Here is a 20,944-nt window from a genome sequence, read left to right on the forward strand (position 1 = left end):
CCGTTGAGAAAGACAGACAAGGCAGCAATTGGGAGAGGGTACGTGGGACTCCTGGGTTGCTAGAAATGTTCTGTTTCTAGGTGTCTGTTATGTAGGTGTGTTCACTTTGTGATAATTTATTTATCTGTGAGCTTATGATTTTTAAACTTTTCTGTAAACATATTTCGCTTCAATTAAAAATTTATTTTAATGACTAGACTATACTCCCCAAAATACAGGTGATGTGGATGTAGCTTGCACAGTCAGATGCGGCCACAGGCCCAGGGCTGTGGGCAGGTGAGGCCTCCCGGCTGTCCCGTGAGCCCCCTGGGACACACTGCCAAAGGACACAGGGTGACAGCTCCCAGGGGTGTCTCACTGGGTTGGAGGAGTACCGGGTGGCACCCTATCTCATTCTGCCCACCAGAAAGGTCCTTGTTCAATAAAGGGCCCGGCTGGTTGTGCAGAGCGGTCAGGAGGACAGGCTGGTCCCACCCCACGCCACCCCACAACCCAATCTCCCAATCTTGACCAAAAACCTTGTGAGAAAGGCCAGGAGTAGGGCAGGGGCTTTCAAGACCTTTGAGGTCAATGGGCTAACCACACAGAACTGCCCCGGCTATGCAAGATTTCAGAGGAGACAGCCCCCTTCTCCCCTCTTCCCACTCGTACCCCAAAAAAGCATCTTTTGCCCTTGGGTCAATGTCAGTTTTCTCCCTGAGGTGACCGCTGGCTGAGTTTATGTTCTTCATATGGCCTCCATTCTCCTGCAAAGAAAGGTCAACAAGATAAAAATGGACAAAAGATTTCAACAGGCCCCTCACAAAGGAGGATGTCCGAATGGCCAAGAAACATATAAAAAGATGCTCACCATCGTTAGTCATCAGGAAAACGAGAATTAAAACCACAGTGAGCTACGACTATACCTCCACTGGAATGGCTAAAATGAAAAGACCTGACAGTGCCAAGTGTCAGGACACAGGGCTGCTGGGACTGAAGATTGATCCACCTCTTGGAAAACTGGCAATTTCTACTAATGCTAAATATACCCTGTAACTCTACTGCTGGGCGTGTACCCAACAGCAATGAGTGCTTGCGTCCACCAAAAACACACAGAAACATACAGGAATAGTCAGAGCAGCTTTATTGCTAACAGCCAAAAAACTGGATCCAACCGAAATGCTCATCAGAGGAGAGAGAGTATCGAGGCATAGTCGTGCGACGCACCACCACTCAGCCGTCAGACAAGACTGAGATGCTGCAGCCCACGTCAGCCTGGGTGGCTTCCATGTGACACTGAGCGAAGCGAAGGCAGACACGAGATTACATACTGTATGATTCCACATAAATGCAGCTCTAAAACAGGCAACGCTAATCTACGGGGATAGAATTCAGAAGAGCAGTTCCTCCGCTGGATTGTGGCGTGTTTCCTGGGAGGAGGTGCTGAGAGTGTTCTGTATCTTGATCTGGGTGGTAGTTACCTGGGTGTATATATAAATAAAAGTTCATCTAGTTTTACACAACAGATACTGTGCTTAAGATGGCATGTGAGGTACCCTGCAATAGAAATTTAAAAGGAAGGAAGGAAGGAAGGAAGGAAGGGACAAATGAAAGAAAAGTCAACGGCCCTCTCACAGACAAAATGGTAGTCATTCTGGAAAACAGGCAATTTCTTAAAAAGTTAAACTTTCACCTCCAGGGGACTCAACAGTCCACTTTTAGGTATTTATCCTAGAGAAATGAAAATGTGTTTCACACAAAAACCTCCATATGAATGTTTATCCCAGCATTATTTATAATGGCCCCAAACTGGAAATAACTCTGTGTCTTTCAGCAGTGAGTGGCTAACTTGTTACATGCATACACGGAGCACTGCGGGCTGTGGGAAGGGACAGGCCATGGCACGTGCCACAGCGTGGATGGATCTCAGATGCACTGCACTATGTAAAAACCAATCTCAAAAAGGTACCTTCTGGATGAGTCCATTTATATGACATTCTGGAAAAGACAGAAATATAGGCACAGAGAACAGAGCGGTGGTTGCCGGAGTTTAGCGATGGAGACAAGGTCTAATACAAAAGGGACAACACAAAAGAAACCATGGGGTGTTGGAATTGTCCTATCTCCTGTCTGAGGTCACAAGATGTATGAAATGCACAGACTCTACACCTTTTACTGTATGCAAATAAAAAGCAATTTAATAAAAGGAAAAAAAAAACAAAACAAAGATCCACAATAAGACTCTGCCCTCTCCTCATAGCCCAGGCCTTCGCTCCTCCGAGCTCAAGCAGGAAGGGCAGATGGCAGGGAGCTTCAAGGGCTAGGACAGGGCCTGGCTCAGAGCAGACATGCTTGGGCTTCACTTCCTGTCCTACTGTTCACGCGGCTTTAGAATCATCACTGTCCTGTGAAAAGCCATTAGCTCACTGTCGGTCTCTGTGTGTTTGCTTTTTAATCCTTAGACCTCAGCACTCAGAAACAGCTGAATTGTGCACGTGACTCCCCAAGGGAGCATTTGTTCTCTGAGGTCACAGCCAATGCAGAGTCCCTTTGGGGGCACAGAGGAAATCATCACCCACGAGATCCACGTTCCCCCTAACCCAGGGGTCCTTCCAGCTGGTGGCTGGGGTGTGAGCTGTTCTTTATCCACGTGGAGAGGCTGCAGGCAGGGACTTTACAGTTAGCCTTGGTTATACAGACGGCCCACCGTTCCCCACGAGACAGTGGCCCATCACACGTCGGTGCACGTACTCATGATGGCTGCTCTGCTCAGAATTCCTTCCTCCCAACCAAGACCTTGCCCCTGCCCTCCTGGAGTGTTCAGGACCTAGCTCAAATGTCACCCTCTCTCCCCCAATGACAGCTGAATCTGTTACCTTGTCTCCTAACACTGCATACTCGAGTCCTGTTGATTCTTCCCCAAAATACCCACAATAGTCCCTTCCTCTCCACTGGCACCATCCGGCCTCTGTTCATGCCCTCTCACCAGCCCTTTGCAGGCCACCTCTCTGCTCTAACCTACACTTCTCCAATTCTCCCTTACGCCTTGAAACCTCTCCTGGTTCCCCCTCAGTGAAGGGGACACAGGAGATCCCTCCAGGGCAGGTCCCTGCTTTTCTCTCTCCCACCTCCTTCCCAGACACATCCCCTGCGCACCTGTAAAAACTGGCCACCAGCTCTTCTGATCCCCGACGCCCCGGCTCACACCGGCCCCCTGCCTGGAATGTCCTTCCCACCCCTCTGTCTGTTTAGGAAAGACCCTATTCCAGTGCCACCCCCATCACCATCAAGCCCTCCTTCCATCACCCCAGGAACATTTACTGATCCAACAAATATTTCCTGAACACCTACTTGCTGGAAATCCAAACAGTGAGTAGGAGGGATAAGGACCCTACCCGGGGGCGTATCCATTCTCCTGGGCAAGACTGATGATAAACCCACCCATGTGTGCTGTAATTTCAGAGGGGCTGAGGGGCAGGTCCGGTCACGGTGGCCTCACCGAGGAGATGCCACGTAGGCAGGGACCTGAAGGAAGTCCTTCTCCCTCTGCGCTCCTTGGCACTTTGTGTTCTTTATGGTCTCTTCTACTTACTGCCTGTCTTAGCAAATCAAAATAATGCATGGAACATACTTGTACAAAAAAAACTGCTTTATCTGAAATTCCAATTGAACTGGCTGTCCTGTTCTGAATCAGGAAACCCTACTCCCTGGGTCTCCCTGCCCTTGTGAGTTCAGGGAACGAGGACTCTTGTACCCTCAGGGCCCAGCTCTGTGGCTGGCTCACAGTAGGTTCTCAAGAAACTAGGAAAGGATGATCAGTAGCACTCATTACGCTCTAGTGCATTTTTCTTCGCATAGAGAGTCTCCTGGACACAGTAACCTCCTCTGCACTGGGGACAGGTTCGGAGGCCATCTTTCATGCCTAAGGCAGGCCTGGCTAGAGGCAGCCCAAGGGGGCTTGGGGGCTTTAGCTGTCTTCCTACCATCTCCACCAGGGCCTCCCTTACCTCCTTGCATAATAACAAAGAAAGAAAAGCATTTTTAAATGTGGTGAAACATGAAGTATGGAAAACTGCCATCTTCTCAATCCTATACACATGAATAAACGCATCTTTGGAAAACTTTGCCATATATGTTGGTGAGCCGTGTACAGTCTAAGAAGAAACTTTCCCATCCAGTTCCCTCACTACCCACTTCCAAGCAGACAGGCTCCCCTAGACCTCTCTGCTATTGAAATTGTGGAGCTGGCCACGTAGCTGGCGGGGAGGAGTTTGTTATTTGAGCGAGGGGCATGAAAAGACCGTCTTGTGATTCTGGGGGTCCATGCCTGTCTCCCACCAGTCTGGTGCTCCGTGTTGTTTCCAGGCCCTCCACATGGCAGCAGCTCAGGAAATGCAGGTTGAAAGCCTGACCATCCAGAGCAACGGATCATGCCTGACAGTAAGGCTTCCCCCAGGTGTGCTTCCACAAGGGAGGGCTGCTTCAGAAGCAGAACCCATCCTGCCTTCTGGGGGTCAGCGAGCCCCTCAGGTCCCAGCCTACATCACTGCCTGGTTCCAAAGCAACAGCCCAGGAAGGGTGTGGTCTAACTGCCCAGCAAGTTCTATGAATAAGCCCAGTCTTCACTCAGGGTTCATGAAAGGAGCACTGTGCCGGGGCCGCCTCAGCCCCTGTGGGTTTCAGCTCAGAACGAGAATGTTGTTGCTTGAGCCTCTTTCGAGTTTAAAAAAGGACAAGGAAAGGCACTGTGTAGAATGGTTTACTCCTGACTTGTTTTTTCATTACCCCAAACTGTTAGGTGTTGAAAACCTTGCATTTACTTGTGAATCGCCAGGCTGTGCTTATGTATGGAGGAGGGTAACGACTGGAAGGGTCAAGATTATTTTCACTTTCCTTGTAAGTTTCTCCACAACTTAGCTTTTCATTGAGCATCTTGTATTTATTTCTGTGTAATTATGTCATTATTTGGTGCATTTTATAACCGGAGATGCTAAAAACTATTCTCTCCTGTGTTACATTCTGTAATCAGAAGAGCCAAGATGGGGGCACAGAATCCAGCCCCACCAGAAGTCAGGGCCTCGTTTATCCAGGGAAGACAGTCCTGGATGCGCACACCGATTTATCCAGGAGAATGAGCCTAGAAACACTGTAGATAATGGTGTCAACATCAACTCAAAGACAGAAAATTAATTAGGAACACACCACTTACTTGTATGCAAGGGAAGCCAAGAGCAGACTTATCTCATATATTGGAGGCAACATTAGGAGTTAAATGCAAGACAGAGGAGAAAAGGGAGAAGGAAAAACTGAAGACAAGTTGAAAATAATGAACTTTGCCTTTTCTCTGGTCAGCTGTTGGTTAGCAGGCAGTTAGCTAAGAGGGTGGTCAGGATGTCCTGCCCTTGGGTCATCAAAGCAGATAATTCCAGTCATTAGTGGATTCTCCAGAGCCCCTGGGGATAGAGCTGTGCTGTGAATGTGACAGGCTGTCTCTGTGTTACGTCTGCCTGGGTCCTGGGTGAGCACCCCCATCTCTGTTAGGCAGGTCTGTTCTGTGACCCTTACAAAAATTTCTCAGGAGCAAACAAATGCAAACAGCGGAAATGTCCAACCAAGGGAAACCTGCTAAATAAATTAAAGCGTATTTTCAGCAGAGGATACCAAAGATCTTTTGAAATGTTTTAGTAATTTAAGAAAATGTAATACAAGAATCTAACAATGTGGGAAGTTGTTCATGATACACTACTAAGTTAAAAATAAAATGTAGATTTCAAAAGAATATGTACAGCGAATTCTGGGTAAAGACGGCAGAATAACCATGTGTATGCTTTTTTGGCTCCTCCCCAGACCCTGCTAAAACAGCAATAAAAGGATTTTTTTTTTTCCTAAATGAAATAAGGTCTTTATTAGCAACTTAGCAGTGACATTGATAAACAAATATCCTCTAAAAAGGATAATGAGTAAATGAAAATTCGCTTTAAAGCAAGACTAAAGGAACATACACCCGGACCTGTAACTAGAAAAAAGGTACTTTTTAAAGGCATACACTTGCAAAGGCAAGGAGGAAGAAAGAAAAGGACAAAATTTGGAAGCACATGGATGAGTGATCCACACAGGACAGTCCAAGGAGACTCCCAACGTGATGCTGAAGGCAGACCAAGTGAAAAGAGTAAAAAGTCTGTGTGGGAGAGAGTCAGAAGGCTCCAAAGAAAGATTTCTCAAAGAAGGTGAAATTGAGTTTACAGAGAGGAGACACAGGCAACTGGCAGAGATTTTTGGATTGAAATAATAACACTAAGGACAAGTGAACAAATAAAAAAGAAAAACAATCATTAATTCCCCCCCAAAACCCAGGAACAAAAAAGGTAATCAGAAAAGGACTATATCCACCAGGGTCCAAATAGAAACTAGACAGTAATTTGAAAGAGTTACTAAGTATTCTAGTGGGTTGGAGCAAAGGGAGATTGTCTAGTAAAAAGGCAACCGAACTCTATAGAATACAAAACTAGCGGGCACAAGGACAGCCACTGCCCCCTCCGGCTGAGATAAAGCCCCGAGGAAGCCCCTCGCTTCCCAGGACTGAGACCCAGTCCGGGCTCACGAAGTAGCAGAGACGTCTCATGGTGCTGCCGTGGAGGGACTTGCTGGAAATCTCTAAACTGGCTCAAAACCCACTTTCTAGGATACTAGAAAAAGCCATTTATGGGGAGGTGTCTCACTAGAGACACCAGGAGGGATGCTAGGGGAAGCAGCTGGCGGCCCTGCGCTGCAGGAGCCGGGCCATCCGAGAGGGGCCCATTCGAACCAGAAACGGAAAGCCCCTTCCTCCTTGCAGTGTCTCTCTGGCGCCCTCTACTGACAAAGCGTAACACCGTGCCGTCCAGCGAAGGAAAAATACTTTAAAAAGGTCCAACACGATTTTCACAGAGCAGGCAATGAAGGGTAGATTGGCACAGAGAGGCCATAAATTGATAACTGGCACAAAGATTTTTAAAACATTATTTTGAGACTAAAATGAGATATATGTGATGCTTTTAGCACAGGCAGGGCTTGGCAAACAAAATGAGTTCTCAGTTAATGGTAGTTACTACACTGGCTTTTAGCAAAGAACCCTTTCAGGGTATCCTTGGATAGCTAAATGGGATATCAAAGAAAACACCTTCAGTTGTTTGTAGATAATCCAGGAGACCTCAGGAGTTCCACTGTGAGGTATATGAGGGAGTATTTGGGGATATACTGGAGTAGGGAGATACTCGGATGAGAAAATCCATTAGCAGAGTACTGCAATATTCTAGGAAAGAAATGAGGGGCACCTGGATGAGGGGAGTCACTCCCTAAGGAAACACTAAGGCCCTGCTCCCACTGTTCTCAGCCATGGCAGTGGGTGGCCCACCGGGTCAGAAAGCGGTTGACCTTAAAGGAAAGATGCCTTTCAGAGCAAAGTACAGGGTCTACCCTTGCAGAGTGCCGTAGTTGGAAAGCTCTAGGCTGTGTGTCACAGAGGGTCTGCCTAGCCATTGGTTAAACACTCACACAGTTGGAAGTAGACAGTTTCCAGGGTGGGTCAATTCAGCGGCTCAGAAAGAATCCAGATGACAAGAATGTGCAGCTCCTGCCATTTGTGCACCGCTTGTGTGAGTGTAAATTGGTACCACCCCTTTGGAAGACTGACGCTGTCTACTAAGTCTGAACATAAGGATACCCAACAAGCCAGCGGCTCCACTCCTAGGTAACCCGAACATTCTTCATGGCAGAAGAGTGCTCACGGCAGCACTATTTGCAACAGACCAAATGGGGAAACCTTCCCCAAGTCTATCAAGGATGAAAATGGATACATAAATTATAACACATTCTCCCAATGGAATGCTATTCCCCGATGAGCATGAGTGGATCCGTAATGACACACAACAAGGATGAATCTCACAAACAGGATGTTAAATGAAACACGATTTCACAGAATACTGTGCATTCAGAAATGGACGTATCAGTCAAGTTCCAGCTACATGAGGTACCAAAGCAGGCAAATTTTTCTATGATGTTAGATGTCAAGAGAGTGTCTACCCTTGGGAGAGGTGGTGATGGGAAGACGCTTGTTACACGGGTGCATTCAATTTGTGAAATTTCATGGCGCTGTATGCTTCTAATTTTCTACATATATGGTTTACTTCAGAAGTTTACGAATGGGGGGAAAGTGTCTGGTACTTCCTGTTTTTCTTTTCTGTCCTCTTCAGACGGTTGGCCCTATTTTTAGGCTTCTACCTTCATGGCTGTAAAGTTGCTGGCAGACTGCACACTTAACCTCTTCACAGAGCTGCATCCTAGGGCGGGAAGCTGGGCATTTTCCCTAGTCATTCTCCTTTTAGTAAGGAGGACAAGCTTTTCCAGAAACCCTGCAGTTAATTTCTCTTCAGGTCCCATCCATTGGGACTGGTCACATGTCCATGTTCTAGTAGCATGGGAAGCTGGAGAGATGATTTCTGACATGTCCAGCCCTTCCCAGAGTCCGGAAGGAGAGGGAAGGGTGAAGGAGTGATGACAGGATGGGAAACCAGTGGCATCTACCCTATGGAGTAAGAGCCAAACATGTTGCTAAAAGGGTTCATCATTAGTCAGACCCGGAGGGACATAGCTCCACAGGGAGGGCCAGGGGAGGCGAGAAGGTGGTCTGGGTCATCAGAGAGACACGTCCCGTGGGTACCAGGACGGAGAACTGGACTTGGACTCCAACCTCTAGTTCTGACTCTACTAACCAGTTGTGTTTCTGTGGGCAAGTTACTTCAGCTCTGTTTTCTACATCAGTAACATGAGGAAACTGGACCAAATGCAAAGTCAGTACATCCCTGCATGGAACTGCCTTATTCTGAGGTCCTTGAAAGGACATTGAACTGCTTTTTGTTGCTGACATCAGATAATGTTGCCCAACTGTTATATTTATTATTAAAAGTTCTCTTTTTTGGTCTTTTTGAGGTTGGTTTGCTTCCTTCTATAAGCATTTTTTAAAAGTACCTTCTCATAACAATTCTCCATCTTCCTGATAATAACCCTTCTCTCTCTCTCTCTCTCCCCCTCTCCTTCCATCCCTCTCCATCTGTTAGACCTAAACAGCAGGCAGTAATCCATCTCCACTACCCTCCCAACACACCACACGAGTACCAAGTAGATACTAAGAAGGGCCACCCGCAGTCAAATGTTTTTTTACGTAACCAATACTTTCCTAGAACTAAAGAAATGGATTTGCCTGAGAATAACTTAGTTACCCACTACTAACTGACTTCCCTAAATAGGTCTACGAGCATCACCATTAATGATGATGTGAGTTTGATTCAACCACCTGTACATCCTCATTCAATGATCTGGTAAGAGGTCTGTAGTCTCAGTTTACCAGTTCAGTATTCAATTCATTTTATTTTCAGTCAACAAATACTTATTGAGCAGCTACTGTGTACCAGACACTCTACCAGATTCTAGGTATCCAAATACGAGTAAGACACAGTACTTATCCTCAAAGAGCTTTCAGTCGTGTAAGAAACAGATGATTTCCATACAATAAGAGGAAAGTAGTGATAATAAATCTGTGCTGACGGACACAGTGCATAAAGATTTAATTTATGTAACAACAGCAGCACAGAGGAGAGGAGAAGGAATGAAGCTATACAGAAGCAGAGCTTTATGTACTAGTAAAATAAAGCTGGCATTGATTTGAACTACACTGTTACAAATTAAGATGTTAATTGTAATCACCAGGGAAATCACTAAGAAAAGAACTCAAAAAAGATATAGGAAAAGAAACAAGGGAATTCAAATGGTATACTAGAAAATACTGATTTAACACAAAAGGAGGCAGTAATGGAGGAATAAAGGAACAACAAATCATAAGACATAGAGGTAACAAATAGCAAAATGGCAAACAGAAACCCTGCCTTATCTGTAACTCCATTAATTGGATTAAACACTTCAATTAAAAGGCAAGTATTGGCAGAATGGATTAAAAAAAAAACCATAATCCAACTTTATTTTTTTTCTTACTTCTTTTATTTAAATTTATTTTGGAGGGGTAATTAAGTTTACTTACAATTAATTTTTTTTTAATGGGGGTACTGGGGATTGAAGCCAGGACCTTGTGCATGCTAAGCACACACTCTACCACTGAGCTATACCTTCTCCTCCAATTCAACTTTAGATTCAAAGACATAAGTAGATTGGAAGAAAAAGAATGGAAAAAAGATATCCCATGCAAAGAGTTACTAAAAAGAGCTTAGGTGGTTAAACTAATATCAGACAAAGTAGACTTTTAAATAATATTGCTAGAGACAAAGAAGGACATTTTATAATGGTAAAGGGTCTGTCCATCTAGAAGACATAACTCTTATAAACACATATGCACCTATAATGGTGCCACAAAATATGTGAAGCAAAAACTGATAGAATTGAAGGGAAAATAGACAATTCAATATTAATAGTCGGTGACTTCAGTACATACCCACTTTCAATAATGGATGGAACAACTGTACAGAATATCAACACGGAGGCAGGAGACTTGAACAACACTAAACCAACTAGACCTAGAGACCTGTAGACCACACCACCCAGCAAAAGCAGAATATGCATTCTTCTCAAGTGTCACAGAAGCATCTCAGGATAGCTCACATGTTATGCTATAACATAGGCTTCAACAGATTTTTTTTTAAACTAACATCACATAAGATATGTTTTATAACCATGACAGAATGAAATTAGAACTCAATAACAAAGAAGCTTGGGAAATTTAACAACACACTCCCAAATAACCAGTGGATCAAAGGATTAATCACAAGGGAAGTTGGAAAATGAAATGAAAACAACGCAAGATGCCAAACTTACAGGTTGTGTCTAAAGTGTTTAGAGGGAAACGTATAGCACATGCCTTCATTTTAAAAAGAAGAAAGATCTTAAATCACTATGAGACAGAGGGGTGGGGTGGGCAGAGTCCTAGGGGGGCTGAGAGATGGGTACTTAGCTTTTCAAGAAAGATGACATGTTTTAAAGGATGAGTAAGGCTGGAGGAAGGTGGGAAGGGGATCCAGACAGAGAGCTTGAGCGAGAGCACACGGGCACGAGCTGGCACAGGGTATGCAGGGAGCTTCACACGGTTCCACGTTCCCAGGATGCCGAGTGTGCGGCAGAGAAGGCTGAAGGGGCAGGAGGGTCCCAGCCCGGGAGGCTCTGTATGCTCTGCTGAGAGCCTTGGGCTGTATTCTTCGTATCGCTGAAAGGTTAAAAGCAGGCATCCAATATGGTTCAGGACTTTCTAGAACAGATTGCAAGGGGTTGATGTGGAAAGATTGGAGACAGAGAGGCCAGAAAAGAGACCACTGCCCTAAACCAGTGGGGGAGAAAACGGAGACTGCACAGGAACAGGTGGTGAGGCTGGAGGGAAGGAGCTGGATTCGAGGCGTCTTTAGGAGCCAGGGTTGGCAGGACTTGGTACTGACCAGGGGTGGGTTGATGTTGAGTCTAGGACACCTGGTGTTTCGGGTTTGGTTGAGTGGTCGCCACCGTGAATGAAAACCAGAAAAGGACAGGAGAAACAGGTCAGAGGGTGTCTTGGGCATTGCCGTAAACTATTTTTCTTCCCCCTCCCCTCTTATACATTGCCATGGAGGAAACACCATCCTGGTATCACTATTTCTGCCAGGGATTTGCTAAGCTGTCTGAAAATGCCTGTGCATCCCTGTCATGGGTCCCCTGCACTCCCTTCCCCGAGGATCCCCTTGCCCACATGTCTGGCCTCCCTGTTTCTCCCCAGGGGTCCCTGAGGGCCACACCAGGCACGGCAGTGAGCTGTCGGCTCCTTTCTCCCTGGTCTCATAGTCCTACTGTGTTAATTGTCTTGTCCTCCCCTGTTCTGGGCCACCTCCCTGTTCCATGAACATCTGCCTTCTAGGACAGGGTCACAAATTGCAGGCCTCAGCACCAGATTTCCCCCATCCATGAATTTTATTTGCCTGCCCTGTATTTAAAATATATATATTCTTAAATGTAAATGCCTTTGAAAGAGAGACCAAGGTTCTCTCTTTGTCATGTTCCCTCAAAACCTCTGGTTGTCTCACCCTTGGCCTACTTTGCTCATTTCCCTCTGCCTGGCAGCCTCAGGCTTCTGAATGTTTAAGCCCCCCTGGAAGGGGAGATGCGGGGGTCTGGTCCCTCAAGGGGCAGCATCTCAACAGAACAGGTCATTGGCGTCCCTGTCACGTATCCCTCACTCACAGGACAGGGCTTTGGAGAGAAATGACTGGGGTTTTTTGTTGTTGTTGTTGGGTTTTTTGTTTGTTTGGCTTGGTTTTTGTTTTTGTTTTTGTTTTTGTTTTTGTTTTTGTTTTTGCTTTTTTGTAGAATGCCTTCTGAAAGACAATCTTACCTCCCCCAAGAAAATAAAAATCAATTGCCTATGTATTAGACTGAATTGTATGAAACTGCCAAAATTAAACTGGTTTTGCCTGCTAAAGATGGCAATTTCACATGGTTCAACTTACTAACATGATCCTGGCTTAGTCACTAGAACAGTGGTTCTCAGCCCGGGTTGGAAATTAGAATAAAGCTAGGAGCTTTTTTTAAAATATCCTTGCTAGGATCTCCCCCTAAATTCAAATCTTTGAGGATAGGGGCAGGCACAGGGATATTTTTAATGTTTCTGTGCAGCCAGATTAAGGACTTCAGCTTTAGCACATCCCTGGCTCAGCCATAAGAGAGGCTCAAAGAGTTTCCAGCTAAACTCCTTAGCACATTACCTGTGGATGATGGGAGCTGAGTTTGAGGAGACCAGAACTTCCATATGGCTGCAATTACCTCATGCAGTAATTAATGCAATTACTTCATGCATTAAATTGAGTTAATACAAATTAAAGAGCTTCCATCACAGCAAAAAAAAAAAAAAAAAAAATTGTGTATTAAAAACTCATGTGCATGTGGTCCCATCCTAAGCACATTATCAAATGCCTGCCTTGTGGGGATTAACAATCTGGAATTTGCAATATTATCTCTGCCAAACCCACTGAAGAGCCCACTGGCATTAGAGAAAGGCACAACAAACTGGAAAATGTTCAAAGACGTGGCCCTGGACATGCACGCAAAAGCATACACCACAACAAAGTGTGCATTTTGGCCTGGCTAATTAAATGATTTCATCCACACATGGCAGTTAAGTGAAACACGCTTTTTGAGCTACAACTGCTTTGCATTCTTAGTAATTCTAGGAATTTTACTTTCCTTTTAATGTCTTTTTTTTCTTTTAATGAGCAGATTTTTTAAAAAAACTATATTAATAAACATATTTTTAGAATAAAAGAGAAAATAGCCCATGTTGCTTGGGGGGGTGATTAGAATATTCTAAAATTAGGTTATGGTGATGGTTGCTCAACTCCGTAAATATAATAAAAACCATTGAATTGAATACTTTAAACAGGTGAGTTTTATGGTGTGTAAGCTATAGCTCAATAAAGCTGCTCTTTAAAAAAAATACTAGAGTGGAAAAAAGAACCGAAAGATTTCCACCACTTTCAGAATATGCATTCTGAATTTCTTGGCAGAAAAGCTGGGAGGGGGGGCGGAGAAGGAGAGAGAGAAAGAGATGCTGTCCCTGGACCTGAGAGGGTGGCCCCGCTGGCATTGACAGAGGTGCCACGGGAAGGGTTAAGTGGGCAGTCCTGATGCTGGAATCAAGGGGTGGGCTAGGAGTAGCTCGGCAGAGCCACTGGCAAAATGAGAGAAAAGAGTCTGCCTAGCTGGGAAAGAAATGCAGAAGCAGCATCCACAGAGAGCCCCATGTAGGGAACAAACCTGCCCTGGAGGCTCTGAGGCAGAGCACAGGCTCCCAGCAGGAAACCAAGGGACACCCGTGCTCCTTCCCTCACTCGGCCTCCCACCACCCCCTCCCAGGCCCTGAGCACCTGGGACCAGCGTGAGCTCTCCTACAGCTCCCTTCAACTTTCTTGGTACAGAATTGACGTAATTAGCTTCAGCAGGATCCGTCACTGGGGGTGTAGTCGCTACAAAGAAGGAGTGAGTGCGAGCTGTATTCTGGTATGCAGGCACCTTGAGACAGTACTCTCCTTATTCCTTTGGATTGCTGGACTATTATTGAAATCCTGGGGCTTGACAAACTGTCAGGGGCTTGGAAATTCTGAAACAGTTGAAGGAAAACACTTATAACGATGAAGGGGCCAAGAAAGAAACCTCCAGTGTCCTGGATCCCCCAGGTCTGCAGGACCCCCTCTTCTAAAACTTCTCTTTCAAGTGTTGCCTGTCTACCATGGGCCACATCCAGGGTTAGTGCTACAGGAGATAAAGATGTGAATTAAACACTGTCCTCAGCCTTGAAGAGTTCACAACCCAGGGGAAGGAGCCAGACATATCCCGAAAGATATCAATACAAACCATATGGAAAGAGAGGTACAAAGTACTGAGTCTCAGAAGCCCAGGAAAACATGCACAGTTAGAAAGGCCAGGAAAGGCTTCCTGAACAAATGGCATTTGAGAGACTGGTGACATTTTCACAGGTGGAGGTGGGATAGGGCGAGGTGGGAGTCCTGCAGGAAGTGCACTTCCCTTGGCCGCCGGAAGACAGCCAAATACCTGCTCTGATGTCAACTTAATGCATTTCAACACATCAGTGCAGAGACACCACCCTGCGTGAGGCGGTCTGCTGGTGGAAATAAAGATGAAATAAAGTCCGTCCGTGTCTTCAAAAGCCTTGCAGTTTGGAGACAGGGAAGAGAGAGGCCAATGGGAAGATGAGGCAAAGATGCTCGGAACCACAATCTATCACATGAGCTGTGATAGAAGCATCACAGAAGACTTGGCATCAGTGCTCAGACCTTCCCAACGGAGCTTTGCTGACCATCCACTCTGTTTCTCAATACTAGACTATGAGCTGCCCAAGGATGAGGGCCAGGCCTTCTTTGTCTTTGCATGGCCTGGATCACGCTCAGTGTCTGACACCTGGTAGACATTCATAGGAAGGAGGAAGGGAGGCAGGCAGGAAGCGAGGGATGGGAGGGAGGAAGGAACAGACAATTCTCCCCTCATGAATCATTTGCTGATCATGTCTGTCTTTAAATTCACATAGCCCTGCCTAACTTTGGTTCATATTGTCCCTCTCTTCTCGCACCCATGTTTTGCTCACCTCAATCCCCGCTCCCTGACAATATCAGCCCACGCTGTCTTCCTGGACCTTGATTCTTTCAGCCATCACAGAGTCTGTGCTGCATAATTTAAGTCCCCCGTATTCCTTGCAGCTGTTTCCTGTGTGCTTGCTGTGTAAATTCTTTGAAGGCAGAGTCCCCTTCTGAAATGACTGCATCCCTCACAATGCCTAGAATATATTGGCTGTTGAGTGGTTGGGAAATAAGGCCCATTACAGGAGGAAGGGGCAGAAACTCGCATCCTGGAGTGTCAGGTACTGTGCTGGGGCTGTACTTACATGCACAAAGAGCCTCGAGAGTGTGGCCTAGTGGAGAGAAAACTGGGCAACAGAACAATTTTGCTATCTGAAAGCCTTTGACACAGAGGTCCTGAACCCATGACTCTCATTCTCTGAGGACAGAAGAGAAGAAAGCGTGTCTGTCCTGCAGCACGTGGGCTGGATGAAAGGATTCAATGGATGTGAAATTAAGCGCTGGAGTGGGTTACCTGGAGAGGCCATGAGCCCTTCCTCGCTGAATGTCCCTAAAAACAGAAGAGTGAGGCTGCAGGATGCACTGACTAGCCTCCTGAGCAGTGGCAGTTGGACAGTCCACCCTTACTATCTTTATCAGAGTTACAGATAAGAAAGGTGAGTCTTTTGGGGGTAAAGTATCCTAGAGGAAATGTTGATTGGCCCTTTTGCTTTATGATCTCCTGATGTAATGAACAAGGTTCAGGAGGATTAGCTGACTGCAGGCAGACCAATGATCCTGTGTAGAGAAATAAGGTAGACCCTCATTACCATCCAGCTCATTTTGCCAAGAATTATGTGTTTCATGATCAGAAAATGACCCCCAAACCTTTCCAGCTACATCCAGTAAAAGGCTGATACAATTCCTGCTTTAGACCCGTGTACTCCTTCTTACAATGATTAAATGTTTTCTGCATAGGGGCTGTGTTCCTAACTAGATTGTCTAGGGCGGGTATCAAGCCCAATTATTTCTCTAGGATCTCCTGATGGTAAGTGCACAAAGAACGTACACATGAATAACTAACCTTCTACAATAATTTGCAAGTACTTTCCCCACATGTTTCCTAAATTAGTCCTCACAACAACCCTGTGAGGTAGAGGTACGATGGTTAACTCCCATTTTCCAGGTAAGGAAACGTATTCTGAGTGATTAAGTGGCAAACCCAGTATCACACAGTTGGTAAGGAGTTCTTTCCAACACACTGTGCTGCTTAAATGAACTAAGGAGCTTGAAAAAAGTGTCAGTTCGATCTCTGTCCATCACGTATTTTATTGTATGGATCAGTGTGCATTATAATACTTCAGGGACAGGTACTAAGTCCAAGGACTAAGTCCAAGCTTAGTACATGATGAATAAACGAATATAAATAAATGAACAGATACATTATACAGCAAATGCTCTGCATGGAGTCAGTGGAAAGGAGACAACTTAAGGAGAGGGAGAATCTTTCACTCAAATTATTCATAGTGAGATCCAGACATCCCAGCCATGCCCTCATAAGGCTTGCAGTTCATTGCAAGAGATGTTAAGCAAACAACATTTCAGTAAATTAGTCACAATTTTGTTAAATGTTACTAAATGTAGCAGGGAGCTTTGCTCTGGTCTGAAGAGCAATTTGGCCTCTTTGGGGCAAAGGGGATACATTTATATGGGCAGAAGCAGAAGTCGAGGCAAGTTAAAAGAGCAAAAGGGGGAAGGAAATTGCATCTCACAAAAAGAACATGACCTAAGGGACATCAACTTCTAGTCCCGCTGCCTGGCTGCCTAACTGCTTACAGGGAATAAAGAAAAGAGAGAAAGAGAGAAAGAGAGAAAGAGAGAAAGAGAGAGAGAAAGAGAGAAAGAGAGAAAGAGAGAAACAAAGAAAGAAAGGAAGGAAGGAAGGAAGGAAGGAAGGAAGGAAGGAAGGAAGGAAGGAAGAAAGAAAGAAAGAAAGAAAGAAAGAAAGAAAGAAAGAAAGAAAGAAAGAAAGAAAGAAAGAAAGAAAAGAAAGAGGTGAAGACAAGAGAGAAGTGAGAGATCAGTTTATGTAACCGGGGTGGGGCCGGGCGGCAGGGAGTTGCAGGAGAGAGACGTGAGCCGGCGTCGAGGGAGTTAAGCGGGACCGGCCCGGGACGCACAGGGTTAAGGGGGGCGGTCCGGAGCAGGTCCCGTAGGCCCGCCCACCGGAGGGCGGGGTGGGGCCTCGCGGAAGAAGCCCCTGGATTGGTCGCGGGGAAGGCGTTACGCTAGGACGGTACCAACAGTCGCGAGCCGCGGAGGCGGGGGGTGGGTGTGGGACCGCTGGCTCAGCGCGGGGAGAGGTGGCCAGGGAATGGCCGGGCCGGGGGTGGGCGGGAGCCGCAGTGGCGGCGGTTGGGAGCGGTGAGCGCGGCGTGGGGCTGCCCCTCCCCGGAGGCGGCGGGGGCGGCCGGGGCCGCGCCGCACCGCGCGGGCGGCCATGGAGCGAGCCTAGGGCCCGGCAGGTGAGCGGCGTGGGGGAGGGAGAGGGCGCGCGACCCCCGCCCCCGGCGCGGCGGGCGGGAAAGTGCGGGCCGGCCCGCGGGCGGGGCGCGGTGCGTGGCGCGCGCGGGGCGGGGGCCGCCTGGGGGCGGGGCGCCTCCCTGAGGGGCCGGGCGCCGGTGCCCCGAGCGGTCCCCGAGCCGCAGCTGCTGCGGAGACCCGCCGGGGCCGCGCGCCCCTCCTCGCTGGCCGCGAGCGGGCTTCTGCGGGCAGTCGCGGCTGAAGGGACGCGGCTGAGGCCGCCGCCTCCTCGGCCCTCCTCAGGCGCGGGCCTTAACTGGGGGCTCCTGGGGTCCATCTAGTGACCCAGCCTCGCGCCTGGACGCGGTCCCCAGAGACGACTAGCCCCAGGGCGCCCTCGTGTCCCGCCGGGCGCCCGGTGCGGCGTCCCGAGGGGGGTTGCGCGCCCTCGGGCCCACCTCGTGGCCGGGAAGCGCTAGTGACCTCCAGGCCCCAGGCTGGGTAACCGTGCGTAGGGGTCCGCGGTCTCCTCGGGGTCGTACACCCTGCTCGCAGTCGGGCACAACTTAAGGAAATGATACGGTCTTCCAAAGTGGGTTGCGCTTGAGATTTCATTTCCGGGTGCGATGGCCGGGCGATTAAAAGCACCGAAACGTTGCCATTAATGATAAGCGTGAGCAGTTGTCAAGCAGCGTCCTTGATTGTAGGATCTGGTTAAGGAGTTTCATTCTAATCAGGCTTCTGTTACCTGCAAGTCTCTGGGTAGGATGAGAAGGGGGAGAAGGATGTTGAAGGGAAAGTGAAGGGGGACAGGGTATGATTGGTCATTATGGAATTATTAGCCCTTTAAATAGCCATATCATCATTTGGGTGAGGAGTTCATAATTGGGGAAAATGAGAGATGCTTAATACAGCGACTGGAGCCTAGGGCCGAGTATCAGTTATCATCCCCACCCAGCCAGTTTCCCTCTGGAGGTTTCATTTCTCACCTTGAAAAGAAGGAATAGGAATTTGGCATCGTTTAGCTTTTAAATTGTAGAACTTTATAACTATGTAATGTGGTAGTTAAGATTGCTGTTTACCAACTATTCCTGGCCTCCTTGTGTTATAAATGAATGCATAAATTTCACTGGGGTTTATTATTTTAAATTGGGTTAGAGACCTCACTGTGCTTACGATTACATTCCTTGAATTTATGCAGGACCTTTGAGCTAAGCCTTAGAGCACTAACACATGCATTGTTATCATCAAGACATGTCTTTGAGAAACTGAGATACACCTGTTAAAGATGCTAAATTATTTGCCTAGACTTAGAGCCACTCTAAGGTAGATTTAAATTAATGTTTTGTGTTAAATTAATAACCTCAAGTTTGTGAAGATGTTGTACTTTGGTCCCTAGAACCATACAGTAGAATCAGTCAACAAGAGGGCCTTCCACCTTTGGAAGTGTTTGTCAAAATCCCCAGTACCTCCTCTAAAAAAAAAATAAATAATAAAATGTAATCACCTCCCCCCCTGCCAAAAAATAATAAAAATAACACAATTTTTTTTAAAAAGGCACAAGAAATCAATTTAGATTCAGAGCCCCACTAATAATAGTGCAGTGGTAGAAATGAGTGGAGGTAAAAGATGATCAGGAAATCTTGGAACTTAAAGCTTCTCTGCAGTGTGACTGGTAAAAATGTGACATTGACTTGTTCTGTTTGTTTCTCTGGAACTACGATTTGATTAAAGAATGAAAATTGGAAACCACGTACCCTGGTTACTTTGAATTTGGGAACAAACCGCAGTTTTTATCATCTAACTCTTTATGTCTTAAAATTATTTTATGTTGAGTTGATAATTCCTTGACTTTTAGTCCATTCTCTTCCATTTGTAGACTTCAGCCCTTTCACATAACATTAAAGCTTCTGCTTTTTATCTTTTCTGAATTTTTAATTTCTAAACGAAATTTTGTTTGTTTCTTTTACTTGCAGGGCAGACTTCAGCTTCCTACACTTTGTGTGACCATCATTTCAATAGTGTAAACCCTGAAGCCAGATATTTCAGCTCTTAAATTGATAACTTTTTAAAATAGCAACCACAGTGGTTGTCTCTTGGTGATTGCTGTAATGGCGTAGTAGAAGCGGGAGTCTGCTTTTTGTATTCTGTGGCCACAGTTGCAAACGGTAAAAAGGAGATTGTCTAATGGAGCTGATGTCAGGCCACTCTGGGACTGAGTGCCAGGTGGTTTTGGGGAGGGAAACATAGTTACTGTGAGGCACTACAGTGTGTTGTCATAAGTGATGATGATTGATTGGCTCTTCTTTTTGCACCTAATGGTGCATAGTGCATAGTAGGTTTGTAGGAAATATTTGGTGGTTGAATGAATGAATGGAAAGCAGTCTGAGGGAGGGGGAAATACTCTAGTGCAGATAATAAACTGTTTAGCTCCTCTTTAAAAGAAAAAAAAGCCAAGAAAGTGTGTTTCAGAGTCCTGCAGAAAATAGGCTGTTGAGATGGGTATCTGTAAGGGGTTTTACTTGCTGGAGCTGCCTTGAGATCTGAGTGAGATTGTGTGGTGTTCTAGCCACCTGCAGCCTGTGGTCCTCCAATCAGGTGCAGCTTCACAGGCTTGCTCCCGCAGCCTTCTCTGGTTAGGCTAACTGAGCAGTTGGATTGGTAGTCACAATTTTTTCACTAATAGAGGAACTGGAGCTCTTGGTAACGGCCACACCAGTATCACTGACCCTGAGTGTGCACCTTCTTGTCCTTTATTTTTGATAGGAGAGGGGAGTTACCCCTCCCTGAAGTGCTTCTCCAGCAGCTCCTCATTCCACACCTGTATGTCTCTCCCTCCTTTCCTTCTTTGAGCTGCCTCTGTAACCCTCAAGGACTAATGAATTCACTAGCACAGACCTGGGGGTACAGAAGACCTTACTTTGCAACTAAAACTAGCTTTTGACCAACTTATAATGTCAACATCACTGCTAAAGCCATCTAGGAGAGAGTATAACTCAGAGCCGCCACTTGTGATTTTGCCTTTCTTATCCACAAGCAGAAAAGGGAGGGCCCAGCTCTCGACCTGGTGAGTCTATGGAGGGTGCACCTGTCATCCCAGGACAAGATAAGAAATGAAGGCTGACGCAGAAAAGAGATACTGAGCTTTGGTGTGTGTCTGGGAGTTTGTACTTTCTGGCAAGGTAACCACCCTGTGGCGGGGAAAGTGTTAATTTGGGTATATTATAAAAGATCAGGGAATACGAAATTATGAATGTGTAACAAAACCAGGTGAGGCAGTGAAGTTGATCATTCCATGCTCTAAAATGCTG

At 46.4% G+C, this 20,944-nt stretch overlaps 1 protein-coding gene across 2 annotated transcripts in view; it reads left to right on the forward strand.

The window, feature by feature from the left end:
- Window positions 1-17,478: 17,478 nt before the first annotated feature.
- Window positions 17,479-20,944, forward strand: part of FAM20B (FAM20B glycosaminoglycan xylosylkinase) — a 42,022-nt gene continuing 38,556 nt past the window's right edge. Inside the window, exon 1 of one of the 2 annotated variants that reach the window (XM_074349870.1) lies at window positions 17,479-17,635. The gene's annotated coding sequence lies outside the window, so the exon portion shown is untranslated. Of the gene's footprint in view, window positions 17,636-17,851; window positions 20,816-20,944 lie in introns of those variants that run through there. The other variant, XM_074349871.1, reaches the window with a different exon arrangement.

This window comes from Camelus bactrianus, chromosome 21 (assembly GCF_048773025.1).
Source record: "Camelus bactrianus isolate YW-2024 breed Bactrian camel chromosome 21, ASM4877302v1, whole genome shotgun sequence".
In the NCBI taxonomy this organism is placed as follows: domain Eukaryota; kingdom Metazoa; phylum Chordata; class Mammalia; order Artiodactyla; family Camelidae; genus Camelus; species Camelus bactrianus.